Source organism: Argopecten irradians, chromosome 9, assembly GCF_041381155.1.
Source record: "Argopecten irradians isolate NY chromosome 9, Ai_NY, whole genome shotgun sequence".
Taxonomy (NCBI): Eukaryota; Metazoa; Mollusca; class Bivalvia; order Pectinida; family Pectinidae; genus Argopecten; species Argopecten irradians.
This window is the reverse complement of record NC_091142.1, coordinates 3,331,983-3,346,260: the sequence shown is the minus strand read 5'-3', so window position 1 is coordinate 3,346,260 and position 14,278 is coordinate 3,331,983. Positions and strand designations below refer to the sequence as shown.

The window sequence follows — 14,278 nt, the reverse complement described above, 5'->3', positions numbered from 1 at the left end:
ATATTTTTTAAAAGGGTACAAGATATTATATCTATTTATAATGCCTGTATACAAGTAATTTCATTTTTTTCATTTGAACACTACAATATGTGGTTATATTAGTTTTTTGATAATACGATAAATTTTCATATATCATACTATTAACAATCTTGGTATGATATACAAAAGGATTGACAATGAATATACTATTTTAAGGATTTAGTATAATTTTGAAATAATGAATTTAAATCTACACTTATACTGTAATTTAGAAACATATATCAGAAATATCATTGATGTATTTCTGATTTTTAGTAAACGTTATGGAAAAAGTTTCAAAGGCAACAATATAGATATACATATTATTTTCGGTATAAGTTCGGTACTGTTACTCCAATATCACATAACTGTGGCCGTCCACATTTTATTTTTACTAAAAAACTGTGCCGTGTTTGCATCGTTATGGCAGAAGTTTGAAATAAAACCACATCGCCAACACAGGCGAATTCCCCGAACACCAACTCTGGTAAAGACAAAGGGAGGTGTTAATGTAGGGAACCCGTTGAAGTTTAGTTATAGTCTGTTTCAAAATCTAACACCAACTCGGGTAACTTTTGAACTAGGTAATTTTTAACTTGTATGATAAGATACATTATAAGATACATTAATGTACAATTTTGTTAATTGCAAGTATTAGTTTAAGTATATATATCAATTATTACTATTTTTTCCCAAAATAATCATATGATAATACACACTGCACAATATCTATATATATTTTACAATAGCAATTAATTTAAGCACTATTTTACACAAAGCCTATTTAAAAAAAAAAACATAAATCAATAAAATTTAAAGTTTTATTAAATCATCATATATTTTATTATATCATTTAAGCACTAAGGTAATTCAATGGTTTCCAAAATAATCTATAATGATAAGATATGTTATCAAAGTGTCTCATATACATTTGGATGTACATATGGTATGCAAAATATTTCATTTCTAGCTAAATTTACTAAGATGCAGCAGCTGTGATGCTGAGTCGGCGTATGTCATCAAGTCGATGGTTCCAGTCTGGTAGCGGTCTTTCAGGGTTGCCAGGCGTCTGTCGATGTTTACATACTTCTTCTTGCGGGGTTGGGTTGGAGCTCCAGCATCTCTCTGTATCCGACTGATGTCGTTCATGTTCTGCATGTCCTTGAACATCTGTATAATGGTGTATATGTTGGGATGTGAGTGCATAACTCGTCTCTTCAGTTTCCCATGCCATGCTTCCAGGTGGTTTGTAGTGCGTGGACCCTCAGTCAGGGAGTGGTTCCATGTCGTTTTGTCTCCATCTACCCACTGTTCTGTCACGTAGTCGGTGAATGGTAGGAGTGGATGAGGGATGTCGGCATCATTGGCATCCTCCAGGGCCTGGAACCAGACGTCCTCTACACGCTCCATGGGAATGAGGGGCAAAACAGGATTCTGTTGTTGCCTTCACCATCGTCAAACAGTAGAAATTGTTCACCAGTCGATGTCTCTGTCCATCTTCCATCCAGGTTGAGGTCGGCCATGGTTTTTGGTAGTGGTGGAGTCTGCTTACGACGAGCTCTGTAAAGTGATGACATGGCACTGTAGAAGGTTGGCAGATGCTGGACCACAGCTTTGGAAGAGTCATCCCAGTCGTTGTCTCGAAGTTGGTTGAGTTCCTCGTCGAAGATAGATGATATGGGTCGCATGGACTCTGCACAGCGGTTGCTAATCTTGTTCATGATCTGCTTTGCAACAACGTTGGCTGGGTCAGAGGCATGTGTGTGAGGATGTTTTCCGAAACTGACTTGTATGTCGTTCAGTGTTGAGAGGGAGGCTGAACAGCCGGAAGTAGAGCATCTCCAGAAGGTCATGTCGTCACTTTTACGAGTCTGTCTGTAGATGAAGCCGTCATGGGATAGGTTACGCCCGCCTCTTCTGTTGATGATGAACTTAACGTTGATCTGTGCGTTTGCCATTCCGTGTGTGATAAAATGAAATTACAATAAATTGGAAAATTCTACTACAGTTGTTTTACAAAATTTATATAACTTAAAACTAAAAACTAAAACAAGTCAGAAATTCTAAGAAAATTATGAGAAATTAAAAAATCTAGTACAGTAGTTCTATCATATATTTACACTAAAACTGAAAAGAAACACAAGTATAAATCAATAAGAAACAGTAAATTGGAAAATTCTACTACAGATGTTTTACAAAATCTATATTACCTAAAACTAAAAACTAAAACAAGTCAGAAATTCTGAGAAAATAATGAGAAATTAAAAAATCTAGTACACTATACTATTTTTATTAAATATTTAAACTTATAAAGCTGAAAATAGCACAAAAATGTATAGACTCAGACAAAGTCTACTAATACAAAGACAAGTTCATAATTCAATGTGCAATGTTGACAATTCAAATACCAGAGCAAGTATGATTTCTTCTGAAATATGCCACTGTTTATACATTATTCTACAGCAGCTTGGCAATAATTAACTGTTACTGATTTACTGATCACCTATCAATTTTTTTTTTTTTTTTTTTTTTTTTTACAATTACAATTCAATTTAATTCAATTCTTTTATTACACTCAGATACACTATTGTGTATAACAAGAGGTCATACATATATAATTCAATTTTAAAGCATGACAGGCAAAATTAGATGCATTATTTGTATAAAGATTCAAACTTTTACAAACAAAATTCAGTGTGTCATAACATTTTTTCCAACAAATTGTTTCACCTTTAAAATTGGTAACATAGGAGATATTAATATACATGTATTGATTATAGTAATAATTGACTTATTCATATGTGTATATATATTAATACATTAGAACAATACATATATTTTAGATAATTTTGAGCTGTAATTAATACTATAACAAATTGCATAATTTCTGAACAAATAAGCATAAATTTGCGTACATTTTTTTTTATGAAAAATGGAGAACATGCCTTTCATTTTAATGTGATTAGGATGTTTTGTGTAGTAAGCAGGAATGTAATCCCCACGTAGCTGACTTACATTATAATCTGAACATAAAAAACAAATAATGGAATTCATCACCAATACCGGTATTGCATAAATGACATATTCTATTGTTACGTTGAACTCCTATCCATCTTCCGGTTTCAACCGGAAATTTAATATTTGATGTTCTGAATTTGCACATTGTTTTTCTGTCTTTTTCATTCAATCGTATTAAATAATTTTCAAGTCCAAAATGGTTTTTAAATATAGAGTAATAAAACCTCTCGAAGAGTTTTCAATATCTTGGAACCACGACTGGATGAACTGATCCCTTAATTTCTGGGTAATAGTTGACTTCAGATACTTAATATCAGGTAAACAGCTTTTTTGATATATCCAAACAAACTTAAACCAGAATTATCTAGAATTTCTTTAACGCACTTAAGCCATTTGAATTCAGTTTTCCCTGTTACATGGAGGGCATACATTAATTTATACATAGAGCTAGACAATTTCTTTTCATTTGAGATGAGAGAAAACCAAAACCTAAGTAAACTTAACTTAATATCGATTGAAATAGGGAATCTGCCAGTTTCTCCGTATATCATGAAATTTGTAGAATTTTTCTTCACACCAAGAATTCTTTTGCAATATTGTAGGTGGATTTTTTCCAACATATTTATGTTCTCGAAACCCCATATTTCACTCCCGTACAATAAAATTGGCTTAACCAATGAATCAAATAGTTTTAATTGTATATCTATAGGTAGGTGCAGATTCCTTATTTTACGATACAAGGCGAAAAGTGCCTTTTTAGCTTGATCACATAAATGTTTCTTAGCAATGTTAAAACTTCCATTATAATTGAAAATTACTCCTAGATACGAAAAAGTTTCTACGATATCCAATCTATTATCAAAAATGGAAAAGTTATTTGCCGTTTTTGTTTTTCTTTTCGAAAAAATCATCACTTTAGTTTTTGTAGTGTTCACCACAAGTTTCCACATTTGACAATAATCTTGAAACATATCTAACATTGCTTGCAAACCATCAGCTGATTCAGACATCAAAACGGTGTCGTCAGCATATAAAATTAGAAAAAGTCGAACATACATGTTAAGGTTCTCTCGACATAACTCATGGATTTTGTTTAGACAATCAACATTTTTATCAGCAAAATAAGTTTCTAAATCATTCAGATACAGGGCAAATAAAAAAGGTGAGCAATTTTCCCCTTGTTTTAGACCGATATTGGATGTGAACATCTCTGATTTTTCATTTCCATTTTGTACACAAGATTTTGTGTTCGAATACATAGCATATAAAACATTAAATATTTTGCCAGTTATATTACTCTTGATTAACTTTTGCCACAGGCCAACAACACGCCAAACCGAGTCAAAGGCCTTTTTGAAATCAATAAAAGCACAGTAAATTTTTTTACCTGAAGACAAGTACAACGAAATAAGTACATGTAAAATAAATATATTGTCTACGGTTGAATGACCTTTTCGAAAGCCCGCCTGTGCGTGACTGATGAGATCAATTTCATCCGATAGTTTATACAACCTAGCATTGATAACAGACGTAAAAACCTTTCCAAGACACGAAACTAGTGTAATTGCCCTGTAATTATCTAGATCTTTGGGATCACCTTTATTTTTAAAGATAGGCTTAATAATCCCCGTACTCCAGCTTTCCGGAATAATACCAGTGTCGAGAACAATATTAAAAAGTTTGTCATAAACAGGTAACATTTCATTTACAGTACTCTTAATGTATTCATTATATATATTATCAATGCCACATGCTTTATTATTATTTAATTTTTTAATTGCGTCCACAATTTCTTTGGAAGAAATTTTATCATTCAGTATATTGTCATATGTGTTATCTGTAAAAATAGGAATTTCAAATTCTTCTGTGTCATTATCTTTGGTTGAATTTAGATTGCTGAAATATGTATAGAGGTCTTCGATAGGTAAATCAACATTAAGTTCATTATGCTTCTTATCAAGTCTATTCAACATATCCCAAAATACTTTTGGTTGATTAACTGATGCTCTTCTAATTTCAGTTTCGATATTTTCTTGGAATTTCTTGTAATTTGTCTTCAAGAGATTCCTATATTCCCTGCTCTTTTTCACTAGTGTTTTCCGGTTTGCACTACTTTTCAGAATATTATAACGTTTTTTCGCTTCATGAAATTCTTGTCTTTTACGTGAGCAGTCGCGTGTAAACCAAGGTTTGTCACAATTTAGTGTAAATTTTCTTCTATTAATTCTGTTTTCTTGTGTACCAAAAACATTTTTAGCTGCCTTTTTAAACATGTCCGTAATCATATTTACTATATCATTTATATCAGTTTTTAATACTGGTGTTGTTGACTGCTGAAGTCTTGTTATTTTCTCATTTATTTCCATTATGATACCGTCTTGTTCAGATTGTAGAGTGTTAACAAAATCAGTTTGTTTTTCTTTTACCCATTTTCTTATTTTCTCTGAGGTTGAAGTATTTTTTTCATTTTCAAATATGGCCTCTGTGTATTGAATACTATACAATACTCTACAATGCGCATCAGATATAAGTGGGTCAAAATCCAGAATTTCGAAATCAGTTAATATAGGAAATATATCTGAGGAGACGATTAAATAATCTATCAGACTTACATCTTTACACGTATTTCTACCAATGTTAATGTCCTTACCGGCCCTACCATTCGCTATGTAAAGATTGTTATTTTTACAAAATTCTAGAAGTTTGATTCCAAATGTATTTGGTCTAGCTTGATCTTGGCTAACTCTTAGTAATGGGACTCCAGCCCGAATTAATGATTCATAATCGTAAAAATAATTTCTCAAATCATTGCTTTCAACTGCATTAGAAAGTTCTACCAGCTGACCGTCTGGAACAACAAAATCATTATGGCATTGTGTTCTAGCATTTAGGTCACCAATAATCATTATTTTTTGTTCATTCTTAACCAGATTGGTCATTTCATTTTCGATATCATCAAACGCTTCATTCGAAGTGTATTTTGACGTTTCTGGCGGTACATAAACGCAGCCTATCAGTAGATTATGCGAGTTTTTAGAGGTATTTATTTCTACCCATTGAACAAACTCTGAAGGAGTTTTATGAAACACTAATGATGACTTATACTCGTTCTTATAGATCAATATTATACCACCTGACTTACGCTTAGCATGTGATCTGTTTTTCGCTATATAACTGAATCCCTGGGGTAAATCTAGGACGTCATAGTCATCTGTTTTAGTTTCTACAAAAATAGAGACGTCATTTGATTTGATAACATCTACAAATTCAGGTAATAACAGTTTTGATTTGATACCACATACATTGAGGTAGGTAAATTTTAAGTCCTTGGTCACATGACCCCTTGTGTCGCGTCCCTAGTGACGGCCGTTGTTTCCGGGAGGTGGTCGTTCGGTTGCAGGATATCTCGGGGGTGCGTCGCGGTATGGCTCTCCGTTAACATACAAAGTATCGTAATTAAGCACAGCCCGGTTACCACGGCGTTTCTGTTCCCTCATCACTGGGTAAAGCGCGCCGCGCCTTCGCGCGATTTCTTGAGGAAATTGTTTTTGTATGCTGATCTCCGGTTTATCCCGTAGTTTAGTAGGCGCCGCCTGGAGTACTTTTTCTAAGTCACTGTACTTTGAAAATTTAGCAATGATGCTGCGAGGTTTGCGGTCGCTCCTCTGTCGGAGTCGGTGAACATTGTCAAATGCTATTTCATCCGCGCGCTCGATTTGTAAGGAATCGCGGAGAAAGTCCTTCACCGTATCTTCAGCGTTTTCAGTCTGGTCATAAGTATCAGGGATTCCTGAGAATAGCAAATTGTACTTCATGGACTGTGTCTGCAGTCTCAGGAAGTTTTCAGATAGTTCGTGGTTTTCTTGAAGTAACATTTCATTTTTTTTCTCTAACTCACTTACACGGAATTCCAGGTTGCAGTGGTGATCTTCCTGTTTATCGTTTGTAGCCTTGTTTCTCTCCGCCATTTCCCTAACATCACCCAAATCTTTTTGGATATTTCTTATACAGTTTTCAAACGTATTTATTTTTTCATTTATCTGATCTAGAATGTCTAGTTTGGGGAGAATTTGGTCTAGTTGTGAGAGTCTAGTATGTAGATCATTGATAAGAAACATCGAAGGCGTAGGAGGAGGCGAGGGCGGAGGCGGGGGAGGCGGTTCCATGCTGGCCATTTGCGGGGCCGGTGTGGAGTAGGGTACGTGGTACGGGATTGGGACAGGATTAACATATTGTGCAGGAGGCGGTGTATTGAGTCCTGTTGTTGCGGTCCCCGTCTCACTCGTCCTATTCGGAGTGCTATGATGGAATGCACGCGCTGGTTCACGTGCACTTACCTGTGTACCTGGTTGCACAGGTACATGATATATAACTGGCGAGTTTGGGTCAAAACTATGCGAAATGGGTAAACTTCCATTTGGTGAACCGAATAGTGAGCAGTGGGCATTCGATAATATTTGTGATGTCTGCATTCCGGTTTGTATACCTGTATCAGAAATGTTCACGTGCTGCGTACCTGTATCGTTCGTACTCACGTGTGTTCCGACTCGTGACTTACTGGGTGGGGTCACACCAGAATTTTTGCTTCGTTTCCTTCTTCTTCCCATTTCCTCATGGCTTTCACACAGGTTTCAACATAACACATAGCTTCTATCCGTTATTTGGTCAAAATGAGTTCAGTAAAGTGTCAGAATTACATCAAACTTTGTAAAAATATTCGGAGCCTATACAATGCCAACCAGCTGCTAGCCTGTCATGCGCAGAAGCGCATCATCAGATGAGTTGATTTACCTGAGATTTACCAGTGATCTTGCAATGAGAACGATTCTGAGATAGACTATAACTCCCTATCAACACACCTTAATCCCTATGAAAACTCCCCACCCTACCCAGAGTTGGTGTTCGGGGAAGACCCCTTCCCACTCAGCCAACATATTCTATTTTAACATTAGGCGGAGGAACAATAGAGAACAATAGGGGCTAATTACAGGTAAGTTATAGTCTGTTTTAGAAAATGACTAACCTGTATTTACCTGTGCTACACCTGTACAATAAGGTCACAGTAAGCACAGTAAGTACTTAGTACTCTACTTTTATTCTTATATTATTTTTCTAAAATAAAAATCACATTTTACATGAAAAGATCTATTATTTTACACAAAACTTACAGATAGTTAATTTTCCACATCTTGATGGCAATCTATCAATCTTTTTTTTTTTTTTAGATCTATATATATTTGCTTTCTGAGCATTTAAATATAAAACTATAGTTTAATTAACAAATGTAACTTTTCTCCCTTTAATTTGATGATAGAAACTGTTTTATAGAGAGCGCAGCGAACGGGCCGAAGGCCCGTTCGCGAAGCGAACTCTTGTGATAGAGGTGTCTCACTAACGTTATTCTATGTAAATCATCCAATATATGTAGAGTTGGAAAACTTTCTCACAAACCGGAAACAGGAAGTCAACACAAGATCCAGCATCGCGCAAGACAGTATCCAAAGTCACACTCTCGCGTGATTACAAAATCACACTCTCGTGTGATTACAAACAAGTAACGCTTCGAAAAATTCAAAATGAAAACATTAGTGAAATATAAACCTTCCAATTTATTCTTACCTGTATCTAACAATTACATTTTTTCTGAGTCTTAACTTAAAAGCCGTTTTACTTGAGCAGTTGCCTGGCAACGGAGAACGACGTTGAGATATAATTTGTAGCCGCAGTCACGTATTTTTGCAGAAAGTGAAAGTAGAAGTAATCTTTGTTCAATAATGTTTTTCTTGTTATAAACTCAATGCCAGTAATTCAGCAAAGCTATTATTCCAATAATTAATAATTCTATAAATGGTTTCTAGCAGTACAGTTATTCAGCGCACCCAATAAGCTATAAAAACAAAACACATGTCAACATCGATAAGACTGATGGGTCAGGGGAGAGTACTCTTTCGCCGATGGAAATCCTTTATTTAGATCTACCTGGCAAAAACGAAAGAATGGACTAACTGCTGCGCTCTCAGATAGGCTTTGCCTAAAATTATATTAATACTGCTGTAATATAGTTATTTGTCATTAGCCTATTCTTATATGTAGGTTTTCATGTAAATGCAGATGCTGAGAAATTGGATGCTAAATACTAGTAAAGCAATGATGATCTTATATAGAATTATATATTTTAGCCCATTACCAAAATATGACACAAATTAATGCCAAATGGTTTACAAAACGGGGAACATATATATACTGCACTTTGTTGTACATATAGTGTCTAGATTACACATGGGAAACAATTAAGTACATATAGTTTGATAACAGACAGTAAAAATATAATTTTCTGAATCGTTTTTGTTTGATCACCTTGTGTAGCCGCGGACTACTGTGACATCACAAGACCACGTGACCACCTAGCTCATTATCTCTGAACCGTAGTCGACACGGTGTGTTCTCCATTTGCCCACTTTTTAGAGAACAAAGAAAAGTGTTGGTATAGGAGAACAATGGAAAACCAATTATAGTCAGTTCCATAATAATTTTTACCTGTGCTTACCTGTGTTCGTTTACCTGAGCTACCTCTAGTTTATCAAAAGTGGGGAAATAGATAGAGAGATATCGATATATCTGTATACAATACAGTACTATATAATATTTTGTGCGTTTTGACAGATATTTTATGTTACATCTTTATAAATTTCACCATTGGAATGGTGTATTAAAGAACAAAATTTCATCCAAGTTTTAGGATAAATCAATGTCAGAATTGTTTTTTACAAACTGTTACAATTTCAAGAATTAGTTAAAGACAGTGGCATGTGCACTTGTGTACAATGTAGCTATATAGCTACAGATCGATATAAAGGATCTATAGGATGATACATGTAACAATATACATGTACATGAAGATATATATACAAATGCATATACATGTACGTTTGTACTTGTATCTAATATATTAATTATATCATATACAGTTGTATACCCTATATATCAAACTGTACAGATCTAGATGTCTCGAAATTCCAATTCTACAGTGACAAGAATTTGCATGATTTGTCATGTATATACATGTATAGTGCGCATCCCTCCTATCACATCATAAAAATCTAAGCATTTCTACAGAATATAGACTTCTGCAGATTGCAAATGGTTTGAGAGAATGTGAATGTTATTGAGATAATTGTTTAGCTAGTGATAGTTCGAACCCTGATTTTTTATAATAGATCATATTTCCGATAGTTCGAACATATCAAATTATGAAGGTAAGAGTAAGATTTTTGTCGGCAAATTGACTCAATAGGGTCCCTAAAAATCACGATGCAGTATAAATATTTCAGTAGAATTGTCACAAAGGCGATTTCTAATGAAAAGAGGCGTAAACATAAACTGCATGATTACATAATTATTACCATAAACTATTTTTGTAAATATGTTGAATGTGGATTATGTTATAAATGCCACTAAAGTTTATACGTGTATGTACCTCAATACATGTAGCTCGATATCCAAGAAGGTATTTTTTGATTGAACTACAATTAGCAATTATAGTTATTATTTATGTGTTTATATGTACAGGTATATATGTTTGTCAAAAAGAGAAAAAGGAATTTTGAAGTTTTGAAGTTAGGACCAAATATTGATTTTACGTTTGATGTGTTAATTATTTACTTATACATTATATATTATTATTATATGTATATTATTAATATGAAAAATCAATAACATAACTGACATCACAAAGAGTATCAAACCAAAAGATTTTTCCATGTAATATTATTTCCATACATGTACATCAAGTTATACATAAATGATACCCTTATTGAATAAGTACAGTACGTATCACAGGTGAAATTCACAGGTAAAACACATGTAAACCCAGGTTAACTTCTCTGAAATAGACTATAATCTTTGTCATAACATTCTGCTAATTATCAGATTATAAAAAGTGGGCAAATGGAGATACTACCCGTAAATCACGACCAAAACCAACCGATAGCGCTAAAAGCTAGGCGATTCGTTGGGCGGGACTTAATTTTTCATTCATCCAAAGCAATATCCTGACGTATTATCAAAAAAAAATTTGGCTGCACAAATCCTTTAAAGTTATAATTATGCAGGGACAAGTTCTTTGATTCTTAAGCTGGTATGTTGTCTGCAAGTTGTCATAAACTATTGCTTTTGATCGTCTTTTGAAATTCTAATACACAAGGTTAGAACAATGCGTTTTTGCAAAGGTTTATTCTAAAAGATATAGTTATACCTTTCTCTACCTGTAAAATACTTCTAGGTTAAAAAGCACTTTTAATTAATTAGCCATCTCCCTACAGTGTGTAAACTAATTCAAGACAAAGCTTTTGATTTATCAACATTATTATTATACAAAGACATTTTATTAATCTCCATATTCCTCCTTATCATTCAAACCATTTTTCATCCTTATCATCCTTATTATAGTGGAAAACCAACTAAATAAAAAAACAACTTCGAAATGGCCCCTGTGTGTAGAAGATTGAGCCCAGGATAGAATTTTGACCCGGCCACTGATTGGCTACTTAATTATGAATTTGAAAAGTAAAAAAAAAATGTTTTCTGACGGGTAATTATCCCTAGATAACAATTATATGAATTTGGAAAATCCAGACTGAAATTTGTGTTCAAAATATCAATATTGATACAGAAGAGTTAAAAACATTAAAATTTCAGGATTTTTCAGTGACGAATGCACCTCAATTAAAAATAGCTAAAGATTTAAAGATTTGATTTACTAGAATAAACAAACTATCCTATGCTGCTAGCAGAAGATTAAACAGAAAGAAGGTCTTAACACGCTACATTGTAGTTTCAAACCAAAGAGTCCCGTTAAACCTGAAGTATTTCATATTTGCAGATCATTTCTTGTTTTGTCACTTGTTATATTTTATAAATGTTCGAATACATTTTAGGTATCAATTTTGCAATAAGTTTTATCATTTCTTGTCAATTTTTGTCTGCTAAACATCTTCCTATTGTCCGTCGAGGATAAATTTTGTTTGTTCAATGTGATTGATTTTAGTATATTTAACATAGTCAGCAACCCCTAGAACATTTACAATCCTTTCAAATATTAAATGTCTCTCCTCACACAACATTTAGCATTATATTATAAAGTACAGCTAAATCATCCACGGCTTTGCCCACGGAGCTTACAAATAACGACATTGCTTTTATATGAACGAGTCATGCCTATATTATTAGGCTTTTTTTTTTTTTTTTTTTGCCTAATATATAGGCAAAAAAAAAAAAAAAAAAGCGTAATAATATAGGCAGGTTTAGCGGACTAATATGAACGATAAACAAATACGTTCTGCGACTTCACACGTGCACGTGATTTTCCACAACAGATATTTCCGTAGTTAATTTGATATCAGCTAGACTGCGTATGAATTTGAAATCAGAAAAAAAAATCGTATAATTCCTGTATAGCTCATGCGCTTGAGTCCCGCACTCTGATCCGAAGGTCCAGAGTTCGTCTCACCGCCAAAGAAAATTTTTAATTTATTTTGAAAATATTTGTTTTGTGATGTAAATATATTTTTTCGTATTGTGAATTATATGTTATATCAGATAAATCAACTAACAAATTAAGATGAAACAACTTTATCAAAGCAAATGTACTATTTTCTGTATCTTTGCAATATACATTACAGACAATGTACAACGACGTCAAGTTCAACCCCGGTACAAAAAGAGGGATCAGTTGTATAAAATGCACGTTAATTTTTCCAAGCCACAGGTTGATATATCTTATTGCTTATACTTGTACCATAAAGATGATATACTACTGCTACATTTGCTGTTTATACACGGCCAATGGAGTAGACCATGACATTCTAATTTTTTAATAATGGAGTAGACTATGACATTCTATTTTTGACTGCATTCGCCTGTAAAACACTATTCATGACATCTGTTTACTTATTAATACACGTAATCACAAACATTGCCCATTAAACAGAATGTCTAATATTTTTTTTTTATTTTCTATCCTGTCTGTATACACATGAAATTATAAACTTATATCTCTGTCTCAAGGTTATATATACAATGTTAAAGTTTCGTTATCATTTTTTAAAGATTTGATTTACTAGAATAAACAAATTTCTTATGCTGCTAGCAGACGATTAAATAGAGGTATGTCTTAACACGCTACATTGTACATGTAGTTTCAAACCAAAGAGTCCCGTTTATATAACCATGCTCTTCGACTCGGGGACTATACAAAATGTACCTCGCCAGACAACAATATAGGAGAACAGTTCCCACTGGAAAGGGCCATAATAGAATAATAACGTAAAACATATTTCACTTATTACAGGCAATCTGATCAGTCAAAATTTATGCCTAATACATAAGAGACACTCGTGTCAGCGTTTCTCGCATTTAACACGTGGCGTGTACGGTAACGTTACATCAAATATGAAGAGATCTTTGGAAATTCATCAATAAACAAATTTCACAGCATTTTACGACCTGTTATTTCTTAAAATTGTGTAAATTCACAATTACATCACTAGTTTTAATCTTTTAATCACACTTCACAGCTATAGACAAGAAAGTCAAATTGAAGCGAAAGGCTAACCATTACTTTGCTGCCATGTTTGTTTTTCTTGCTCCCGCTTTGGAGGTGGTGTGAGATTTTGTTCCGAGAACAATGTTCTCGTTTCATGTTTATTACGTTATCGCCGGAGACCATTGTTCTTGTTTCAAGGACATGTATATGGCAAGCCAAGGTACTTTTTATTCTATTAATTCCGATATCGGAAATTCTATTTTGATATCAGGAATTAGAAAAAAGGTTTCCTTATAAGAAATTCTAATTCTGATATGGGAAATTCTAATTCTGATATGGGAAATTCTATTTCCGATATCAGAATTAGAATTTCCGATAACAGAATTATAATTTCCGATATCAGGAATTAAAAGTAATTTTCGATATCGGAAAAATTCCATTCCCGTTAACAGCAGTAGAATTTTCGCTATCGGGAAATAGAATTTTCGATATCGGAAATTCGGAATAAAAACTAACTTGGCTTGCCATACATGTAGCCCAAGGACGGTCAGTATGTTTAGTAATCACGCGATTGTGACTTTATTATTATTATTTCCTTTATTTCCTCCAATATTGAAGAGTTTACAGAAAATAATACATAAATAAAGAAAGAAACATTCTAACATACACACGTTACACACATATATACATATCTATCAA

The 14,278-nt window shown here is 33.5% G+C and overlaps 1 pseudogene; it reads right to left on the bottom strand.

Moving 5' to 3' along the window:
- Positions 1 to 984: 984 nt before the first annotated feature.
- LOC138331204 (uncharacterized) lies at positions 985 to 1,976 on the bottom strand (annotated as a pseudogene).
- Between the last annotated feature and the right edge of the window lie 12,302 nt (positions 1,977 to 14,278).